This window comes from Natator depressus, chromosome 6 (assembly GCF_965152275.1).
Source record: "Natator depressus isolate rNatDep1 chromosome 6, rNatDep2.hap1, whole genome shotgun sequence".
NCBI classification, from domain to species: domain Eukaryota; kingdom Metazoa; phylum Chordata; order Testudines; family Cheloniidae; genus Natator; species Natator depressus.
In genome coordinates, this window is record NC_134239.1 from 124,364,467 (window position 1) to 124,387,796 (window position 23,330).

Sequence of the window (23,330 nt, forward strand, 5' to 3'; positions counted from 1 at the left end):
CGCCAATGGATGTCCCCGGCGGGCCATGGGACCAAGGTGGAATAAAGGCTGGCCCACCGGGGCTCCTCACCCTCTCTAGGTGGAAGATAGTCCCGCCATTTGGTGTCGGGGCGGGACACGAGGGTGAGAAAATGCAATGTATGGAGCACGAGCGTGTACAGATGGATTCTGGGCGCGGTTCGAAACCGGACCATTTGCAGAGTATGCAGCTGGCTCAGAGTGGGGAGGCCGGGGGGGCTCACGGAACAGGGGCCCAAGAATAATGTCCAGAGGGCCAGGGGTGAGGGGTGGGCGGGGAGCACCCTCTCGCAAGGCTCGCCGCAGGAAAACAAGAGAATCGGGTGACAAGGCAGCCTTCACCTCCTGGAGTACGCACCTAGGGGTCGTAAGGGTGGAGAGCCCCATGCGTCGACCGAGCGCGCGAGGCACCTCCCAGTCCCCCCGTCGTAGTCCAGGAGGTCTCCGATTCTGGTGGTTTCTGCCAGGACCAACCTCCGACACACCGAGGGAGACTCCACCACCTGCACACGGAGATCGAGGTTGTGTAGCAGGGGCTCCGCGAGGAGGTCCGCTCCCTCGGTGGCCACAAATAACCTGGTCACTGAAAAAAGCTTCCAGGTCCAGAAGAGGTCCTGGAAGAAGACCGGCAGCTCAGAGAGGTTTCACGGAAGGCCTCTCGGATGGAGAAAAAAGAGCTGCTGATCATATCGGAGCCCTCGGAGGCGGCGGAGGAAGATGTACGCCAATGTGCTCCACGCCGGACTACCTGCACCGTAAAGGAGTCTCTGCAGGGCCTGGAGGCGGAAGACATGGACCTGGCTGCGCAAGCAAACCAGACCCTGTCCTCCCTCCTCCAGGGGAAGACTCAGAGGCCCTGCAGAGACTCAGTGCAGCCCCGGCCAGAAGAACTCCAGAGCCATCCTCTGGAGCCTGGCCAGGATCCTTGGGGCCGGGCTCAGGGTGTTGAGTCGGTGCCAGAGCATGAACAGGACCAGTTGGTTCAGCACCAGCGCCCTCCTTCACAGGGAGAGACACCGGAAAAGTCCTGTCCATCTCCGCAGCTGCTCACCCACCCTGGCCTCCAAATCCTGCCAGTTCTCTGGCGGAGAAGGATGTGTGGCGGATAGATAAACGCCAAGATAGAGCAAGCGGATGGCTTGAAGCGCGGGTGGGAGGGAGCTCGCCTGCCACCTGTCCCCGACCACCAAGCCAGAGCTCTTGACCCAGTTGACCTGGGCAGAGGAGGCTGCCGAGTAAATGGCCTGGCAGGCCTCCACCAGGTCATCCGGGTCCTGGACCACGAGGAGCACGTCGTCGGTGTACGCCAACAGGACCAGCCGCAGTTCCAGCTCCTGAAGCGCCAACCCCGTCAACCTCCGGCAGAGGAGACGGAGGAAGGGCTCGATCGCCAGAGCATACAGCTGGCCCGAGAGGGGGCACCCTTGCCGTACTCACCGCCCGAAGCTGACTGGCTCTATCAGGGTCCAGTTGAGCCTGACCAGACACTCCGCGTTGGCATAGAGCACCTGGAGAAAGCCTACAAACTGGGGCCTGAAGCCGAATGCCTGCAGGGTGCCCAGGAGATACCTGTGGTCCACCCTGTCGAACGCCTTCTCCTGGTCCAGGGACAGGAGGGCGAGTGACAGACCATCCCTATGCCCCAGCTCCAAGAGGTCCTGGACCAAATACAAGTTGTCAAAGATGGTCTGGCCCGGGACGATGTAGGTCTGGTCAGGATGGACCACGTCCGCCAGCACGGACCCCAGCCGCAGCGAGATGGCCTTCGCTACGACCTTGTAGTCCATGCTGAGGAGCAAGACGGGAAGTCAATTCCGTAAGCCGCGGAGGTCCCCCTTCTTCGGCAATAAGGTGAGCACAGCTCACCTGCATGAGAGAGGGAGGACCCCGCTTTGCAAGGACTCGGCCCAGACGATGACAAGGTCCGGGCCGAGGACGTCCCAGAACACATGGTAGAACTCCATGGTCAGCCCGTCCATGCCCGGAAATTTATTAGTGGGCACGCGATGGAGGGCTTCCGAGAGCTTGGCCAGAAAGAGAGGCAGCTCCAGCCGGTCTCGGTCGCCCACGCTGACCGTCGGGAGTTCGGTCCAGAGCACCCTGCGAGCATCGGTGTCGCTCGGATCCGGGGAGAAAAGGTTAGTGTAGAAGGCCCTGGCCCTTCCACGCATCTCCTCCGGATCCATGAGGGGGGTCCCGGCCTCCCCCAGGAGGCAGGTGACGTGCTTTTTGACCCCCCCCCTTTTCTCCAGGGTGTAGAAGAAGCAGGAGCCGCGATCCATCCCCCAAAGGAGGCGGATGTGGGATCGAACAAAAGCGCCCCGGGCTCGATGGTCCTCCAGGGCCCAGAGCTCCTCCCTCTTCTCCCGGTATGCTGCACGGAGGGGTGGATCCTCGGGGCCAGAGGTGAGACGCCTCTCTAGCTCTAAAACCTCCCGCACCAACTGCCCTATCACCGCATCCCTCCGCCGGGTGGCGCTCCAGGAGTAGTAGCGGCAGAAGAGCCATGCGCGCAGCTTCCCCAAATCCCACAACCGCCTTGCCAAGGGAAAGGCACACCGCTGCCCCCGCCAGGCCAGCCAGAACTCCCGGAAGGACGCCACGAAGCCCAAGTCCTCCAGCAAGCTGTTATTAAAATGGCAATAGGCCGGCCCCGGCCTCTCCGAACTGAGAGAGGCTGTCACGGTCACCAAGTGGTGATCCGAGAACAGGGCCAGCCGGATGCCGGAGGCGTAGGCTCGTGCCAGATGCAAACGCGAGATATAAATGCGGTCCAACTGGGAGTGGCACAACCGAACCCCCTCCACCCGGACATAAGTAAAGGTAACATCGTCGTCCGGGTGGTGGTCGCGCCAGACTTCCACTGGGAGTGATGATCCACGATCTCCCTGAAGACGCCCGCGACTGCCTGGGATGTCTCGACTCCTGAGTGGTCCCGGTCCTCGAGGGTAGTGTTGAAGTCCCCACCCAGGACCAGGAACCAGAGTGCCGAGGAAGGCCCCCTTGCCTATGATGACTGGCTTATTCAGACTTTAGTCAGCCTCAGTGAAAGGGGGCTAGATGGTGACTGGCAGTAGCCCATAGGCTGAGGCAAGGTGGGGATAGAGGGTGGCGGTTCCCCAGGGAGGGGAGACCCAGATCTGCGGGGTATTGCCTGGAGGGACAGCACCCCAGGTAAAAGGGCACCAGGGTCCGGGAGGGACACGGGGGCCAGGGACAGCGAGATACTGGCAGAGGGCGCTCTGGAGCTGGTAAAAAGAGCTAATTCCCAGACAGCCAGCGGGAGGCGCCGCTGGGTGAGTCTTGCACCGTTACACTGCCCCTGCAGCAGCTTGAGTCTGCAGACGTGGGCTTGTGCCATGGTGCTAAAAACAGCTGTGTGGATGCTGGAGGTCTGGCTCTGAAGCCAGAGTGGGGAGTGGGTTTCAGAGCCCAAGCTCCAGTCCAAGCTGGAATATTTACCCGGCTCTTTACTCGCTGCCTGAGTTTATTTCCCACCATGTAGATGTACATGACTTAGGTGCCTAAGTCCCATTTTCCAAAGTGACTTTGGTGCTTAAGGGCCCACCCGGAAAGGCTCGAAGGGCCTGCATCACTTTTGAAAATGGGAGGCTCCTAAGGCAGTTAGGCCAAGATCCTCAAAGGTATTTAGGCTCCTAACTTCCACTGATTTCAACTGGGATACTGGCACTTCCCTGCCTCACAGAGGTGATGTGAAGAGAGATATATTCCCAGACTGTGAGGCGCTCCGACCCGCGATGCGGGGGCCATGTAAGCACCGAAGTTAGCTGGATAGAGCGGTGGTACTGCGGTGTGCACATGAATCTTCCAGCCGCACTCCCACGTGGGCCTTTCAGTGGCGCAAAGAGTTTCCTTGGGTGTCTACACTGCATATTAAGGCCAGGAAGAGTCTCGGGTTTGAGCCCAAGCCAACCTATACAAAGCAGGCTGACTCTGGTCTGCAAAAATTCAGGACCCGGGTCCTAGGGCCCTGCAGCGGGGGTGGATCGGAGCCTGTTGCTTTGCCGTGTGGATGCAGTTCACGCCACAGATCTGAATCAGAAGATCTGCGTAGTGCAGTATGGACACGTTGGCATGGCTGGAAGACCCGGGTCAAGCAATTGTAAGCCCAGGCTCACCATGCAGCATGGGCTTGGAAACACTGAGTCCACAAGCCCAGACAATGCAGTGTAGATGTGGCCCCGTGCCACTCTGGGTATAACTGTCGCTGCTCCGGGGGGGCGGGGGGGTGCTGGTGGGTGGCGCTAGCCTGGCCAGACAAAGGGAAGGACAGAACCAAACCGCTCGGGGCCCTGGAAAGTGAGGGCTGAGGAAATTGGAGGAAGGGAGACCAGAAGCGGTGGGTCCTCTGCCCAGCCCAGAATGTTCTTTAGCCGGGCTGATGGAAGGCGGCTCTGTGCGGAACCGCACCCGGCAGTCATGCCTATTCATGCTGTCACCAGCCTGCGCAGGAAATACAGGGCCCAGATTTAAAAATAGCAGGGATAGAACCAAGCTGCCACACCCAGGCCATCACTTTACTGCGTCCTGGCTTCTTACGCGTCCCCTACTAGGACTTTGTCAGGGGCGAGATTGGGCGCTGCACAGAGGTTACAGGAGCTGCAGAGGCCTACCCGGATCTTGGCTCCGGACACAGGGAGACAACAGGGCCTGCTTGTCCAGTGCTTCCCCCTACCCCACAAACTCCACACCCAAGCGGGTTTGGGGCGTGGGGTAGGGAGTACAGGGAGCTGCTGGGCCTGCGCTGGTATTGAGCTGACACAGCGCGCTGTTCCCCGCAGCCCCGTACAGCACAGGGGCTTGGCAGGAACTATGACTCAGGCATCTCTGTGAGTCACAGTTCCTCTCCGGAGTCCCTCCTGGGCCTACGCAGACCAGAGGGGAAACTCTCAGCCTAGCCCAGGGTGGGCAAGGCGCGGTGCGAAGTCAGGGCTGGGAGGTTGGGGCAGAGGCAGCTGAGTGTCTTAAAAAGGGCTGGACCCTGGGGAACGGCTTGAGAACCGGTCGGTGAAAGAATCAAATTCTCAAATATTTTGGTTTGCTGTATACATTATCCTTTTGAAAACTATCCTGGCTCCTACATGACCCCTGAGTGCTAACAAATATGCTTCCAGCAAGTGAAAGTCAGTGAAATGTTCTTACAAGAACCCAGAGCTGTTGAACATTCGCAGAGATGCTCCGCCATCTACTGGGTAACAATTTTGCTGCAAACCCTCGTGGATCTCACAACAGAAAATGCTAGGACAGTTACAGCTATGGTTGGAGATTGACTGCGATTTTATTAAAACGCTAAGTAGAACAAGGAGCTTTCTGCTCCCTGGTCAGCAGCAACACTCTTCTTATTTGTATAACTGGCCATTTGCACATGCAAATACCAAATGTGTGCAGGCAATCACAATTACCTACACAAATAGGCATGCATTTGTGCCCATATCTTTGCATGCACAATTGCTTATCTGACGCTCCGGCTCTAAATAGCTGGGGAATCCAGTGTCGGATGCTACCAGAAAGACGAAATGAAGAGTTATCTTACAGTTTGGACAATGTATTTCTGGCAGGTCAAATTCCAGGGTCAGGGCCTGTTGTTTAGAGAAGCTTGTCTCCAGATTGCACTAGGGCTATCAAGGGGCTGGCCTCAGAGATAGCAGGAGATGACGACCCATACCCTGAATTTCACTTGGAAGGGAACCGGCAGCCAAGGCAGAGTGTGGTGCACAGGGATGTTACGCTCTCTCATTCTGCCCTATGTAAAAGGAGAGCAGCCCCATACTGTACCAGTGGGAGGCCCAGAGCAGCTGTCAGGTTAGCCCCAGCTGCTACAATATGTTGCAAAAGAGCTGCAATGAGGAGACACAAGCCTGGGTTATCGAGATGGAATCTACATCTTGCAATCCTCATAGAATCATAGAATCATAGAATATCAGGGTTGGAAGGGACCTCAGGAGGTCATCTAGTCCAACCCCCTGCTCAAAGCAGGACCAATCCCCAATTAAATCATCCCAGCCAGGGCTTTGTCAAGCCTGACCTTAAAAACTTCTAAGGAAGGAGATTCTACCACCTCCCTAGGTAACGCATTCCAGTGTTTCACCAGGCCAGCCAGAGCTGAAAGAAGGGAGGAGTCCAAAGCCCTGAGATGACGAAGGTCTTTGATGATAGGAGGGCTGATGCCCTGAGCTAAGGAAGCAGAGATTAACTTTGCCAGTTCTTAACAGAGTCCTCACCAGCCAGCCTGGTGTCCCAGTGACGGGGTGGGCTGGAGGTCTCCGGGTCCTGCCACGCCCATCCCAGGAAAGGAGCAGTAGAGGTCCTTCAAGTGGGCTAGAGTGGCTGCAGGGGAAGCAGCTAATGAGAGACTCTGCAGGGAGCAGCCAATCAGGGCTCAGCAGGCCATATAATAGGAGCTGCAGGACCAGTGTGAGATCTGCAGGGCCAGCATGAGAGCTGTAGGGTGACCAGATAGTAAGTGTGAAAAATTGGGACGGAGGTGGGGGGATAATAGGAGCCCATATAAAAAAAAAAGCCCCCAATATCAGGACTGTCCCTATGAAATTGGGACATCTGGTCACCCTAGTCTGCTGGCAGGGACTGGGGGACTGGCTCCAGGGGCTGAAAGGGCTGGGAAGATCAGTTGCTGGCAGGGACTGGGTGAGCGAGCGAATAGCTTCTGACTGGTTGCCAGACTCAAAGACGGGCTATGGGGAAGTGACCCAGGGAAACGTAGAGCAGCAATTAGTAAAGGGACGCATCACGAGGCTGCTATGCTTAAAGGATCCCTGGGTTGGGAGCAAGTCCCCCCCCCCACCAGCCACTGCGGGAAGTGGCTGCACCCTAAGGAAGGGAATTAGAACTGTGGCACCCCAGGGAAGGAGGCTGCCCTGGGACCGACTCAGCGGGGAGTTGTGGTCAGCGAACTGGGCTCAGCAGCAAGGCTGGGGTAACTGAGGACTCAAGTATAGGCAAGGAGCCCCCGGGAAGAAGCCTTTGGGATGCTGCTCAATTGCAGAGTAGGAGCTTTGCAACCTAGCCAGACCAAATGAGGGTACCGTGATGGGCCTTGTCGGACTGATTAAAGACTGAGCCCAGGGAGGGCTGAAGGACAGTTTGGATTGTGTACCCAGGAAGGGGGTTGTTTGTTTCGCACCCGGACCGAGTGTGACTCGGTTGGAGGGCTGAGTCACTGAAGACCAGCTTGGCAAGCGCAGCAGCCCACAGAGGAAATGGAGGGAAAAACTGCAGGCACGCACACACTGGACCAGGGGGCGCTCACGAGAGGTGAGTGCACCCCATTACAGTCCCATATATTTCCCGTTGCTGAAGAGCAGATGAATTGTCGTACTGAGTAGGTTCTGTTCCTTTGGTTGAATTGAATTAAAGGGACATAGATGTTGTGATATCCTTTTGCCATTAACAGGGTTCTAAAAAAGATTTACAAGAATAACAAGAATAGCCAGTTACCATAATTAACAAGAACAAAATTTTGTAAGGGCTATTAAACCTTGTGTTTCAGGGTTCATGCCGATCTCTATCTCTGACTACAGGAGACCAGACTAGGGGGCAGATTATCCGTTCTTACTAGACACGGGATGGGAACAGTTTTACACGCTCCATGAGAATTGTCAAGCTGTCCAAAAATCTTTCCCATCCTGAATCAGGAGGAAAAATTGAAATCTTTAAAATAGTCACAAACTGAAAATATGAAAAAAAAAAATTCAGATCGGGTCCCCTTTCGTTCTGATCATTTCTAAACGTTTCTTTTTGATTTCATCCTTTTTAGTGTGTATCTATGTTTTATAGTTTTTAAAATTCTAAATCCACTTACATTTTAAAATGAAGAGTTGTGTCAATCCCAAAACTAGAACTTTTCATTCAGCGAATGTCAGAATGGGATGTTTAGACATCAACGCTTCTGCCCCAATCACCCCCCCCACACACACACACAGACTATCCCCACATGGGAAATTCATGGAGACCAAACCCTTTCCCGTGAACTGGTTTGGTTTTGATGAATGGGCTTTTTCTCCCCATCAGTTGAGTTCTCACACTTCCTCTAACGCAGTGTTTTTCAAACCGTGGGTCGTGACCCACTGCTGGATCGCGGCATGCAAGGCGCTGGGTCATCTTTCTCTGGTCAGCACCGCCGACCGGGACATTAAAAAAGCCTGGAACCCCTGCTCAGAGCCCTGACCCCCCTCCTGTACCCCAAATCCCTGCCCCAACCCTGAACCCTCCTAAACCCATAGCCCCTCCTGCACCCCAAACCTCTCATCCCCACCCCAGAGCCCTGACCCCCTCCTGCACCCCAACCCCCTGCCCCAACCCAAAACCCCCTCCCACAACCTGAACCCCTCATTCCTGGCCCCACCCCACAGCCCTCACTCCCGCACTCCAACCCTCTGCCCCAGCCCTGAGCCCCTCCCACACCCCAAACCCCTCATCCCCAGCTCCACTGGGTCGTGGGCATCAACAATTTTCTTCAATTGGGTCCCCCAAAAAGAAGTTTGAAAACCACTCATGTAAAGCATCTGGTGTCAGCCAGGGCATCATTCCTTAAAAATTTTGGGGTGGGCAAAGTTGTGTCATCATCGCCACTCCCGCCTCCCCCTCGAGGCCACGGCTACTCGTGGGGGGTTAGTGGGCCAGTCCCATCCTAGATAGGGAGCGGGGAGCTGGTGGGCTGGTCCTACCCCGAGGAGTGTGTGTGTGTTGGGGGCGGAAGGGGGCTGTCTCACCAGTGACTGACCCTAGGACAGGGAGTGGGACTGGCTCATTCACTCCATCCTCAGCTCCAGCCCAAGCTGCCAGTGCTGCGACCTGGCTGGCTGGGGGGCAGAGGGGTGCTGCTGACAATGTGGCGATTAGCAGCCCTGACCCAGCCCACCCCACAGCAGCACACACAGGCCTTGGGGAGACACCACAGCGCCGGCTGGCAAGCAGTATGAAAAGTTGGGGGGGGGACGACACACAAACACCAAGGTTGGGGGAGCAACTGCCCCCCAACTCCCACCCCATAGCAAATAATGGCCCTGGTGCCGGCCACTTTCAGAGGCAGGATGCTGGGCTAGACAGACCTCAGGTCTGATGGGGTCTGGCAGTTCCTGTGTTCCTATGACAGCCCCAAGGGGACAGAATCTGGCCCTACTTCCCCTTCGGGGGACTTCTGGCTCCTCCCCACCCTCTTCCTTAGCCCCTGGGAGCAGGTTAGAACAGGCGTTGGGGTCAGAATGTGATTCCCCCATGACGCATCGCACGGCCCTCAGACACGATGTCTCCCAGCCTTCCCTGCGGCGGAGCAGTAGAGATGCTGCCACAGCTAGGGTGGCCAGCGCTGGCTGGACGTATTCCTGGAGGTCTCATCACAGGACAAATTCATAGAATCATAGAAAATTAGGGGTTGAAGAGACTTCAGGAGGTATCTAGTCCAACCCCCTGCTCAAAGCAGGACCAACACCAACTAAATCATCCCAGCCAGGGCTTTGTCAAGCCAGGCCTTAAAAACCTCTAAGGAAGGAGATTCCACCACCTCCCTAGGTAACGCATTCCAGTGCTTCACCACCCTCCTAGTGAAAAAGTTTTTCCTGATATCCAACCTAAATCTCCCCCACTGCAACTTGAGACCATTACTCCTTGTTCTGTCATCAGCTCCCACTGAGATCAGTCTAGATCCATCCTCTTTGGAACCCCCCTTTCAGGTAGTTGAAGGCTGCTATCAAATCCCCCCTCACGCTTCTCTTCTGCAAACTAAACAAGCCCAGTTCCTGCAGCCTCTCCTCATAAGTCATGTGCCCCAGCCCCCTAATCATTTTCATTGCCCTCGGCTGGACTCTCTCCAATTTGTCCACATCCCTTCTGTAGTTGGGGCCCCAAAACTGGGCGCAAGACTCCAGGTGTGGCCTCACCAGTGCCGAATAGAGGGGAATAATCACTTCCCTCGATCTGCTGGCAATGCTCCTACGAATACAGCCCAATCTTTCATTCCTGGAGACTCCAGGACAATCCTGGAGGGTTGGCAACCCTAGCCCCAGCACGTCTCATAGGATTGCAAAGGCTGCCAGTTCAATATATTAATCACAGCCAGCCAGCCCTGCCTGCATTCCTTTAGCATGTGGCTCATGGACTTTCTCTGTTTAATGGGATTTTCTCACAGGAGTTTATAAGGCTCCAGGTATGCTGCCGGATCAGCCCATTTTCAAGTTGTTTTTTTTATCAGCGTCCTTGTGAAACTAAACATTCATTCCCCGAGCCGGCTCAGCGCCCCGGGTGGATTAAATTCCTTGCAGCTCTCTTGCCAGATCAGTGCTGATGTGCTGGCACGTGCTTTACAGCCCGCCGGTACCAGGCTGTTGGAAGTTCCTCTTTGCAGGCAGAGGCGTCGGGATACGCTCCAGAGACAACGTTTACCCTTTAATCATAACAGAGACCCGGCGCGTCGTCATGCAGCTTGACCTTTGCGCCAGTCTCGCCCTGTAAAAACAGTTTGGGGGCCATGCTGCAGGCTATGCTGCAGGACTAAAGCAAAAGGGGGTGGGGGGGCAAGGGATGGAGGGGAAGTAAAGGCCCTGTTTTCTCACTGAGCACAATCAAGCACATGGTGGTGAAAGGGCCGCCCCCCCCATAGGGAGGTGCACACTAGCCTGTGCCCATCCAAGCTGGGGCACGGCTGCCCTGCACGCGCGGTGTCCGGACAAGGCAAGTGGCTGAGTATAAAACATGGTGTCTCTGTGCCACCCCCCCTCCCAGCCCCCATGGGGATGTTCAGCTCCCAGGGGCAGCGCGATCACTGAGCGGCAACAGGCTCTGTCGAGGGCGAGTCGTTACAGGAGCAGTGGCTATAAGAGAGGCATTGGCCTGGCCCGGCTACCTCCTGTCCTGGCGTCACCTGCTTTGGAGGCTTTACAGGCCGGCTCGGTGTCCCGCAGTGGGGCGGGGTGGAGGGGCCTCGCACTGTCGTGCCTGCAGGCCCGGCGAGGTGGAGGCTGCCTGTGTTCGGCTAGTGCCAGTCGTGCAGGAACCGTGTGGAGAAACGTTCCGTGCCCAGCAGCAGCCTTCCCGTGGGCTGGGGAGGGAAGGAGGTGGGCGTGATCCGGCCCCCTGTCCGCTGCAGTGGGGAAGGGAGCGGTGGCCAGTCGTTCCCTGCCGGTCCTGTGGGGGGGCCGCGCGCTGAAGATGTGCCTGGGAAAGCCGATCCCAAGCCTGTGCTAGTGGGATTTGTTTTCTAAAGGGCCAGATGGGGGCGTTAGGCTCAGCCCCGAGCACGGGACAGCCCGTAGTTCTGCCTTCTGGGGAGGAGCACAGACACCTCTCTGAGGCACGGTTCCGTCAGAGCTCCCCTTCATAGCGGGGGAAGACCGTCCTGCAATGGCCCTTACAAGCCCTTTACCCTCCGGTGCCGGTGGGGTGAAGGTATAGCTCTGCCTGCTCCCTGCCACTCCCTGCCCCTTGCATCCCCCTTCCTACCCACTTCCTTGCTTGGCAGGAGTATGAGGTACGCAAGCCCTGTGACCTGGCCCAAGATCTGTGTATTTCCTATGTAGCCGTGTGGCAGCTGGAGTGGGGTGCACCTTTTTCTCCTGCGTGGCTGTGTAAGAACAGGACAATGTAAATAACTGGTTCGTATTGTCACCCCTTTGCCGTGTGGTTGAGGCCCCAGAGGTCGGCTTCTCATTGGAGGTGAAATCAGTGATGAGGAGTCTGGCTGTATTCTTAAGGTAACTTGTTTTATTTACCAGTCCTGGAACAGAGGTGGTCACAAACAGCGCACAGGATCCCAGCCCAGACACCAATGCCTGGGTTCCCAGGGAGCATATCCGCCCCCACAAAACTGGCTCTAGATAGAGAGATGACGGCAGAGTGCAAACTCCCCTGCTGCTTGCAACACCTCCCCCTTAAAGATACAGCATCACAAAACTAATACCAATGCAGCGCTTCTTCCAAGATTGAACTCTGCTCTCACACAAAGAACGAATAAATGTAACTGCACCCACGGGTGACACCTACCATAACAGGTTAAACAGACGCAATCCTGAAACTCAGTACCTGGGGTGAGCAGGTGAAGTTTGTCCTTTTCAGTCTGAAATTACCTAGATGATGCTCACAGGCAGCGCACACGCCTCCTGTTTCAGGGAGGAGGAGAAGGAAATGAAATAAAGCATTTAGTGGAAGGTAATTAACTATTTCACTCTCCCCAGAAAGCTATATTGATTATATCCTCAGGCAATTCTTTCTGCTGCCATGGTCCCTAACAACGTAGGGTAACGTGGGCTAGCCCCATGGAGGGCTGGGTGAAGCTCAGGGCTGAAATCTCGAATGAGCCCTGATCTTTAACAGGGAGCCAGAAAAGACAGAGGACCCCACCGTGTTCTGGAGCACTTTAGAGGTCAGTGGTTTTCTTCCTAGGTTCAGAGGATTGCAGTGACCAAATCCCACATGCATGGATCATAGTGGCCCAGTCTGACAGGAGGGTGGTGCAGTCTGGTGGCCAGCTGTAGGTGAAGGGGGGGTGTTTGGAGAATCAGTGGAGAATCAAGGGGAGCACACGGACTGTCTCGGTGATCTGGGGTGATGTTGTTCGTCAATTGCTGTAAAAATAAGCCTTGTTCAAAGCAGTAGTGATTCAGACACTGTCGTGGCATGCGGCTCACATCATCCAGCAGCCCTAGCACAAGAAGGAATCAGTCCAGGAGCTACAAAGCTGGAAATGCATAGCAGCAAACTTGAACCCTGCTAGTGTCTGCAAGTAGGCTGCAGACACGGTAAAGCCAGGTGTAACCCACACACCTCCTGGGCGTGGTGCTCTGTCCCATCTAGTGGCACCGAGACCACTTCGAGAGAGACCAAGTCTGTTTTACAGCCTCGGCTAAGGGCCATGTGGCTTTTAACTCATGCAGTGGAGGTTCATGCACTAAGCTCCAGAGGTCCCTGGTTCGATCCCACCCGCCAACGACTGGGGTCTGTCGGTGTTACACAGGTAGGCTGTTTTAATGGGCTTGTTGCCTTTAGGTGAGCTGTACGTTAATTCATTGCTGATGCCATCCCTAGTCAATGTCCCAGCTGCGTCATTTATCAGGCTCCAATGATTGTAAGTGGATTTTACTGTGCTATCGGCAAAGTGATGAGATGGGGAAAGAAGATTTTTAGCAGACTGCATCCTCTCCTGGGGCTAGATGTGAAGTCAACGTCGCAACTTGCTTATCTTATGGCCACAGTCCAGAGACATTTATTCATTTCCACTGTGTTATACGTAATGGGACATAGCCTGAAGTCTGTGCTCTGGCCAAACTCTCTTGAAGTCAAAGGAACTAGAGGAGGACAGTACTGGATCCACTGATTAACTCATTCAGACTAATGGGCATCTAATCTAATTTGGTTTTATCTATCTATGGTACTTCGATGGTCCCCATAACCATGGCATCTGAGAGCCTCATGATCTTTAATGTATTCATCCTCAGAGCCCCCCTGTGGGGAACAGAGAGGCTAAGTGACTTGCCCAAGTCCACAGGTGATGGAGTGTTCACCCCCACACTAGCCTGGAAGGGGTTAATGAGGCTGAGAATCAGATAATGCTGCAGCTGAGGGGAATTAGGTGGCCTGAGCAACCCCTGACTGATGATGGAGCCCAGATAAGAAGGAACAGGCGGGGCTGGTACAAAGCCAGGAAAGCGGCAGTGAGAAAGGGGCTGCAGTATGGAAGACCTGCAGTCACACTCTGGGCTTAGTGAGGGAAAGGAGGAAGCCAGGGGGAGAATAAAAGCCCTAGGATCCAGGCCCTGAGGGAAGGGCGTACCCAGAGAGGTGTCAGAGAAGGAGCCTGATAGAGGGCGTGTAGGAAACAGTCCAGGGAAACAGCAGCAAGGTTTGGGGCAGTGAGATGTTGGCTGCTGGTTGTAGTCCCTGGATTGGAACCTGGAATAGTGAACAGGACCATGTTCCCCTACCAGCCACTGGGGAAGTGGCACAGCGTGGACAGTGGACCAGAAGATTGGCTGAGACAGCTGTCCAATGGGGCTGTGATAACCCCAGAAGGGAAGGACCTAGCTGGAGGGCCAAGCCATGAAGAGCAAGTCAGCGGTAGCAAGCTGAGTCCCAGAGAGAGCAAGAGTGAGCAAGACGACGGAAGATATATATATATATACACAGAGAACATGAAACAATGGGTGTTGCCATACCCACTATAACGAGAGTGATCAATTCAGGTGAGCTATTATCAGCAGGAGAAAAAAGCTGTTGTCATCATGAATAGATCGGAATAGAAAAAAGAAGCTGCTAGGCAGCTTCTCCAACACCACTTTCTACAAGCCATTACCCTCTGATCCCACTGAGGGTTACCAAAAGAAACTGCACCATCTGCTCAAGAAACTCCCTGACAAAGCACAGGAACAGATCTGTGCAGACACATGCCTAGAACCCTGACCAGGGGTATTCTATCTGCTACCCAAGATCCATAAACCTGGAAATCCTGGATGCCCCATCATCTCAGGCATTGGCACCCTGACAGCAGGATTGTCTGGCTATGTAGACTCCCTCCTCAGGCCCTACGCTACCAGCACTCCCAGCTATCTTCGAGACACCACTGACTTCCTGAGGAAACTACAATCCATCGGTGATCTTCCTGAAAACACCATCCTGGCCACTGTGGATGTAGAAGCCCTCTACACCAACATTCCACACAAAGATGGACTACAAGCCGTCAGCAACAGTATCCCCGATAATGTCACGGCAAACCTGGTGGCTGAACTTTGTGACTTTGTCCTCACCCATAACAATTTTACATTTGGGGACAATGTATACCTTCAAATCAGCGGCACTGCTATGGGTACCCGCATGGCCCCAGAGTATGCCAACATTTTTATGGCTGACTTAGAACAACGCTTCCTCAGCTCTCGTCCCCTAATGCCCCTACTCTACTTGTGCTACATTGATGACATATTCATCATCTGGACCCATGGAACAGAAGCCCTTGAGGAATTCCACCATGATTTCAACAATTTCCATCCCACCATCAACCTCAGCCTGGACCAGTCCACACAAGAGATCCACTTCCTGGACACTACAGTGCTAATAAGCGATGGTCACATAAACACCACCCTATATCGGAAGCCTACTGACCGCTGTACTTTTACATGCCTCCAGCTTTCATCCAGACCACACCACACGATCCATTGTCTACAGCCAAGCTCTACGATACAACCACATTTGCTCCAACCCTCAGATAGAGACAAACACCTACAAGATCTCTATCAAGCATTCTTACAACTACAGTACCCACCTGCTGAAGTGAAGAAACAAATTGACAGAGCCAGAAGAGTACCCAGAAGTCACCTACTACAGGACAGGCCCAAAAAAGAAAACAACAGAACGCCCCTAGCCATCACCTTCAGCCCCCAACTAAAACCTCTCCAACGCATCATCAAGGATCTACAACCTATCCTGAAGGACAATCCCTCACTCTCACAGATCTTGGGAGACAGGCCAGTCCTTGCTTACAGACAGCCCCCCCAATCTGAAGCAAATACTCACTAGCAACCACACACCACACAACAAAAACACTAACCCAGGAACCTATCCTTGCAACAAAGCCCGTTGCCAACTCTGCCCACATATCTATTCAGGGGACACCATCATAGGACCTAATCACATCAGCTACACTATCAGAGGCTTGTTTACCTGCACATCTACCAGTGTGATATATGCCATCATGTGCCAGCAATGCCCCTCTGCCATGTACATTGCCCAAACCGGACAGTCCCTACGTAAAAGAATAAATGGACACAAATCAGACGTCAAGAATTATAACATTCAAAAACCAGTCAGAGAACACTTCAATCTCCCCGGTCACTCAATTACAGACCTAAAAGTCACAATATTACAACAAAAAAACTTCAAAAACAGACTCCAACAAGAGACTGCTGAATTGGAGTTAATTTGCAAACTGGACACCATTAAGTTAGGCTTGATTAAAGACTGGGAGTAGACGGGTCATTACACAAAGCAAAATTATTTCCCCATGCTTATTTCCCTCCCCACTGTTACTCACACCTTCTTGTCAACTGTTGGAAATGGGCCATCCTAATGACCACTACAAAAGGTTTTTTTCTCCTGCTGATAATAGCTCACCTTAATTGATCACTCTCGTTATAGTGTGTATGGCAACACCCATTTTTTCATGTTCTCTGTATGTGTGTGTGTGTGTATGTATATATATGTGTATATATATATATAATATAATCTATCTATCTTCCTATTGTATTTTCCACTGCTGATAATAGCTCCTCTTAATTAATTAGCCTCTTACAGTTGGTATGGGTACTTCCACCTTTGCATGTTCTCTGTATGTATAAATATCTTCTTACTATATGTTCCATTCTATGCATCCGATGAAGTGGGCTGTAGCCCATGAAAGCTTATGCTCAAATAAATTTGTTAGTCTCTAAGGTGCCACAGTGACTCCTTTCAAAGTAACAGCCGTGTTAGTCTGTATTCGCAAAAAGAAAAGGAGTACTTGTGGCACCTTAGAGACTAACCAATTTATTTGAGCATAAGCTTTCGTGAGCTACACAGCTCACTTCATCGGATGCATACTAAATTTCCCCTTGTTTTTTCCTACCCCCGCCCCTCCTCAGACGTTCTTGTTAAACCCTGGATTTGTGTTGGAAATGGCCCACCTTGATTATCAGACACATTGTAAGGAGAGTGATCACTTTAGATAAGCTATTACCAGCAGGAGAGTGGGGTGGGGGGAGGTATTTTTTCATGCTTTGTGTGTATAAAAAGATCTTCTACACTTTCCATAGTATGCATCAGATGAAGTGAGCTGTAGCCCATGAAAGCTTATGCTCAAATAAATTTGTTAGTCTCTAAGGTACTACAATGACTCCTTGTTCTTTTTGCTGATACAGACTACTAGGAGGGTGTCTTTTCCACTTTACCCAACAGAGGGTGCAATTGTCATTACAAATTCTCACCTTCGCTGCCCTGCATGGAAAAGGCCCTGAAAGCTTCATCAAGTTTTGTACCCACTTCTTGTTTTTTTCTTTTTTTTTAAAATCTGCCTAGTACATAATGTGGAAAATACCAGGGAGCAAAGCAGACAGAAGCGGAGAAGATCTTCCCCTCTGCAATGCATTATTGCCATTGCATGGTAAAACCTCAGTAACCCCCTCATTTATTAAACACAAAAGAAGCAAATCCTGACACGCACTGGGAAGGCACTGGGCAGAGCAGAGCTGAGGTTCCACTGCTCAGAAGGGGAACAGAATTCAGAGCGCACCAGCCATGCAAGGTCTGCTGGTGGGTTTAGCGGCAGACTGGTGAAGAGCTGGGTCTGCATCTATGAGGATGTATCAACCATCGCCCTGCAGAGGTGGGGAACACAGCAGTTAGCTGGGGCACAGCTTGAGGGGGAAGAGTCCCTGCCACCTCAAACACGATTCTATCTGAGTCAGGTTCTGATTCTCCCCTCCTTACCGGAGTAGTTGCACACCTTCTCGTTGTGCATCGAGAGTCGTGACTAGCATCTGTCCTGTCTGGTTTGTTTCCCCCTCTCATCCTCTCCCCAGGGATGTATTCATTCGGTCTGTGCTCTCGGAAATGATTTGTAAGTATCTGACTATCATTAGGCTACAATTGCATTCGCTTTCATATGGCTCCACAGTGGAGTTTAATGTTATTTGACAAATCTTCATGCTCATCTAATCCTTATTGCGGCATGATGTTCGATCCAGACCTTTCATTTGAATAGGAGTTGCCCGGGGGTCCATCTTGTCCAGTATCCTTTCTCTAGGTATGGTCAGCACTAGCTGCTTCAGCAAAAGAAACTCTGCAGAAGGTAGTTATGGGGTAACCTGACCCCAGGGAGAGTTTCTTTCCAACCCCCATTAGGCCATGTCTACACAAGGAAGTTCAATCAGTTTAACATCAGATGTGAATTTCTAGCGATTTAGTTAAATGGGTTCAATCCCCCCCTCCCCCATGGATGCCCTTATTTAGGTCTAACACTGGTTTCTTTTGGCTAGTTTAAATCGAATAGGAATTGTTTAAGCTAAATTGGAATAAATGACTCTTAAATCAGAATAACTGCCCACCATTTGCACCAATTTGAAAATTGATTTAAATTAAACCAGTGCAATTTTCTTGGGTAAACAAGGGTTTAATTAGAAACTGGCTTAAGTGGTCAAGTATGAGGGGTTAGATCCCTTCCAAACTCTTGGGGATTTTCCCCTCTAGACTATTTTGACTAATTGGCATTGGTTGAAAGATGGAGGAAATTTTGGTGTAATTGCTGCCAATATGTTTTGTGATTTCTCATAGAAATTTAGATTTTAAATTTTTTCCCAACCTGCTCTACATTCTAAGAAGATCACTCCTGCCTAAAAGACCCTTCCTGTGAAACACCCATAAGTTTGCATTGTTTATCCCCCCAAAATCCTAAATTTAAAGATCTAGCTCAGGGGTCGGCAACCTTTGAGAAGTGGCGTGCCAAGTCTTCATTAATTTAAGGTTTTGCATCCCAGTTATAAATTTTACATTTAGAGGGGCCCCCCGACGGAACCCCAGACTGGCAGTGGGCTGAGCGGTGCGGGCGGCCGGGACCCCGGCTGGCAGGGGCTGGCAGACAGAACCCCAGACTGGCAGCGGGCTGAGCGGCTCAGTGCACTGCCAGTTTGGGGTTCCATCTGCCACCCATGCTGCTGGTCTGGGGTCCCGGCTGCTGGCCCTGCTCATCCCACTGCCGGCCTGGATGGACAGAACCCCAGACCAGCAGCGGGCTGAAAGGGGCCGGCGGCCGGGACCCTCGGTGGCAGGGGCCGGTGGACAGAACCCCAGACCAGCAGCGTGCTGAGCCGCTCAGCCCGCTGCCGGTCTGGGGTTCCGGTTGCTGGTCCGGGGTTCCATCCATCCAGGCTGGCAGCAGGCTGAGCGGGGCCAACAGCTGGGACTCCGGCTGGCAGCAGCGTGCCACTAAAAATCAGCTCCAGTGACATATTTAGGATCTGGAAAATCAATGATGGAATCCCCCTTGGGGTGAGATGAGCAGAGCAAGCGCCAGACTCTGGGAAGGGTCTGAACATTTCTATTAGAGGCACTGCTATTTAGTTCTGAGGTGGAGAAGTGCTACCACGCAAATGGAGATTCCTATCCGAATCCTTAAGAATGGATCAAAGACAACAACCTTCCAGCAGTCAAAGTACCTTACTCTTCAGCATGGACTCTGTCCTTCCTCGGCTCTGTCTGCGACTAATGGTAACTTCATGTTACTGTCTCTCTGGGTTATTGATTTAAATGCTCAGGAGTCTGCGGATGACCTTGGGAAGTTTCTCATAGTAGCATTAACAGCCCATTCCACAGGCTGTAGAAGGCCAGATTATGCTGAGTAGCACCTTACTCTTAGATTTCAACGAGACTACTCATGGAACAAGACACTAGTTAGCAGGAGGAAGGCTATCGGGGTCCATCTCCAATATATTAAAGCACAGTTGTAAGAGGAGAAACAGGAATAGAAATAAGAAAAGGAGTACTTGTGGCACCTTAGAGACTAACCAATAAATAAATTGCTTAGTCTCTAAGGTGCCACAACTACTCCTTTTCTTTTTGCGAATACAGACTAACACAGCTGTTACTCTGAAACCAGGAATAGAAATGATCACCTGGGCCAGATCCTCAAATGGTGCAGATCATTGACTTCAATGGAGCTACATCTGCCCATTGACCCTCTAGCACCAAGGCCTGATGCAAAGCCCATTGAAATCAGTGGGAGTCTTTCCATTGTTTTCAATGGGCTTTGGATGAAGCCCTTATTGTGGAAAGGATGCGGAAGAGCTAACAATGGAAATCTATTCCCTGTTGAAAAAGGCCGGCCCTTTCCAGCCAAAGAGTTCCTGTTCCAGCTTATTTATAGGCCCCCACACCTGTATACAAAGCCTAACTAGGATGGAGTCAGCAAATGTCTGTCTTGTGTTAATATAGTAATGGGATCTGGGCTTCCTACAGTCCAGAGCATCAAAAAATCTCCCGGTGGTGTCAGCTTCCTGCAGCATCGGTTGAAGAACTTTCCATCTGAGCAGTCGTTAGGGATTTCCTCATATGCTCCTGCTGCAGCGCCTGTCCTGTGCAACATCGTCTGCATAAAAATTCAAAGAATGCTGCTGCTCGTTCACTGCCGGGCCAAAAGGGTTGTATCAAATATGAGGCCACACGGCCAACGACACAGAGGGCTTTTAAGCCGCATGCTCTCAGAGCACTAACTGTTGCCTGCTTTGGAGAAGAGGGGACCTATGCACCGCACATCTGCAGTGTGACTTATGGTGCAGACGAGGTACCGTGCTGCATTTCAAACATACCTAGGGAGACCGTACATCCCATTTTGGCTGGGACAGTCCCTTTTTTAAGCCCTGTCCTGGCTGTCCTGGCTTTTTTATGGCAAAAGTGGGCATTTGTCCAATTTGATCAGTTGGCAAAAGCAAACGGGACAAATGCCCACTTTGGGGGGGGAAACGGGGTGCAGTGGAACATGTGACGGGGGAGTGGTGATGCCAGCCCCGCGCAGGGGGAGAAGGGAGAGGCAGGGCTCCAGTGGTGGGCAGGCAGGGCTCAAGCCAGCAGTCTCATGCGGGTGGCAAGCAAGGCTCGGGTGAGCAGCGACGCCAGCCCCAGTCTTTTGGAAATATGGTCACCCTATTTAATATGTGTGTTGCTGCTCGCCTGAATCCTGCCTGCCCCCTGCATGGGGATGGGGGCTTGGCAAGTGGCTTGGGCCAGCCCCACGGTGGGAAGGGGGAGGGCCTGCCTTGCATGGTGTCCCATTTTCCCTTTGGGAAATATGGTCACGTCACCCTAAACATATCCTCTTTTTAAAATTCCCCTCTTTTAGGATGCCCATGGGTGGGTCTCGCTCTGGGCTCTGTTATGTGTTTGAGCAGGGTTTGGAATTTCTGATTGTTCTGTCAAAAGATACAAAATGCCACTCCCCTCATTCATCGATCCTTGCCTGGCCAGGAGATACCTCTGTGTCTCACAATGAACAATGTAATACTTATCGCTACCACTGTCCCACACTTGCCACCGGCTTCCACAGCGAAAGATGGTTGCTCTGCACTTAATCCCCTCTTTGCTGGTGCCGAATTACCTAAAACATTTGATTTTTGCCTTTGAGCAACGAACTGTAGCAGAAGGAACTTCTGCACAGTGAAAAGCCAGGAAGCAGGGACAGGCATCAGGCTACGTGTGTCTCAGTGAGCATTGCGGAAACCTGAGAGTTGTTTGGGGAAATATACAACCAAAGGGTCCTTCTGTAAAGATCAGCACTTTAAGACGCCTGAAAATATTTCTATATGGCAGTAAGAAGAAAGCACAGTTTCAGCACATGGGAAAATGATGGCTCTGTATTGGAAATGCAAAACACTTATGCAATATGAGCTGATATTAAACAAGAGCATCTTGTATTTCTCCAAAATTGAATTGAATGAAATCCTTTACATCAGGGAGAGTTTTGCATGAATAAGAACCAAGTAAGGACTTCTGGCTTTGTCCCAAAGTGAGACTGTCACTAAGAAAATCAATCACTGCCAGATGTAAAAAGAAAAGGAGTACTTGTGGCACCTTAGAGACTGCCACAAGTCTTCCTTTTCTTTTTGCGAATACAGATTAACACGGCTGCTACTCTGAAACCTGCCAGATGTAGTTACAGATGCCATCTCACTTTCCAGTGGGGGAAGGGCCGGACAGACACCACGACTGAAGTCAACAGAGCTATGCTGACTTACAACAGCCAAGGAGCTGGGGCCGTGTTTCATTCTCATCATTTAATGGTCATCTCCTGACATGCAGTGGCAAAGAAAGGTCAAGCTATTGATAAGGAAGGAAGGAAGGGGTACAACAGATACAATTCCTTTTTCTTTTCAAACTTTGCCTCTTAAATACATTTTTAAGGATTTGCATTAGTCAGTTGAGCTGAGATTTTCCAAACCTGCCTATAGGATTTGAAACCCCAATCCTGTTCACCTCTAACAAGGACAAGGAACTCAGATCCCTTGGTTGACTTAGAAATTCTCAGCCTTGCTACATCTCTGGCTGGGAGAACCAGGAATAAATCAGCTTCAGTAGCTGGCCTTTCAAAGTAACAAGTCCACATTTTTTCTCCTCCACACGTAAAGGCACCTTTCCCCAGCCGAGCTCAGCTGGAGTTACCGCTGGGATAAATTTGGCTCCATCTCTCTGTGTGGAGGCCTCTCTTATCGACATCATCAATCAAACCTTTCACTGTGCTAATCTCAGGGACTATTGGGGGAACGAGAGCTGGGCCCCACGTTGCTCAGACCCAGAGTGGACACCGGCATGGACAGATGCCCCCTTCCCTTCCCCATCTGAGCAGCGGGAGAGTCCAAGAAGGAGATGAGTCAGCAGAAGTCACTTTCTGCTCTAAAGAAGAGATATACAAATTAAATGAAATCTTGACCCAAAAAGGGAAATACTAATGAGGCTCTGGAGACACAGGGCCAGCTGCTCAGCTGATGAAAATCAGCATAGCCCCATTGACTTCCAAGCTGCTGGAAGAACCCAAAAAGGGCTTCCCCTGGACTCACTATGGAGGTAAATGCAGACCCAGATGGTTCTGTGCAACATTTCAGATGGAAATGAGTTAAAGTCCAAAAGGCCAGGCACAAAGGTCTAGAAAAAATGACCTATGAGGGAAGATTGAAAAAATTGGGTTTGTTTAGTCTGGCGAAGAGAAGACTGAGTGGGGACATGATAACAGTTTTCAAGTACGTAAAAGGTTGTTACAAGGAGGAGGGAGAAAAATTGTTGTTCTTAACCTCTGAGGATAGGACAAGAAGCAATGGGCTTAAATTGCAGCAAGGGAGGTTTAGGTTGGACATTAGGAAAAACTTCCTGTCAGGGTGGTTAAGCACTGGAATAACTTGCCTAGGGAGGTTGTGGAATCTCTCCATCATTGGAGATTTTTCAGAGCAAGTTGGACAAACACGTGTCAGGGATGGTCTAGATAATACTTAGCCCTGCCTTGAGTGCAGGGGACTGGACTAGATGACCTCTCGAGGTCCCTTCCAGTCCTATGATTCTAAGATCCACATTATCAAGGCTCAAGCAGAGCCATTCCTAGTGTGTTGGGATACAGAAAAATACAAAGGACCAAATCCTGCTCTTCTTTACATTTTGTGCAATAGCAATAACTACTACCCAGTGGGGGTCAGGAGGAAACATCACCCATCGGCAGTTTAATCCAGAGTTGTCTACTATGGAGATTCCAGTACCTTTCCCCAGAAGCAGCTGGTACTGGCCAT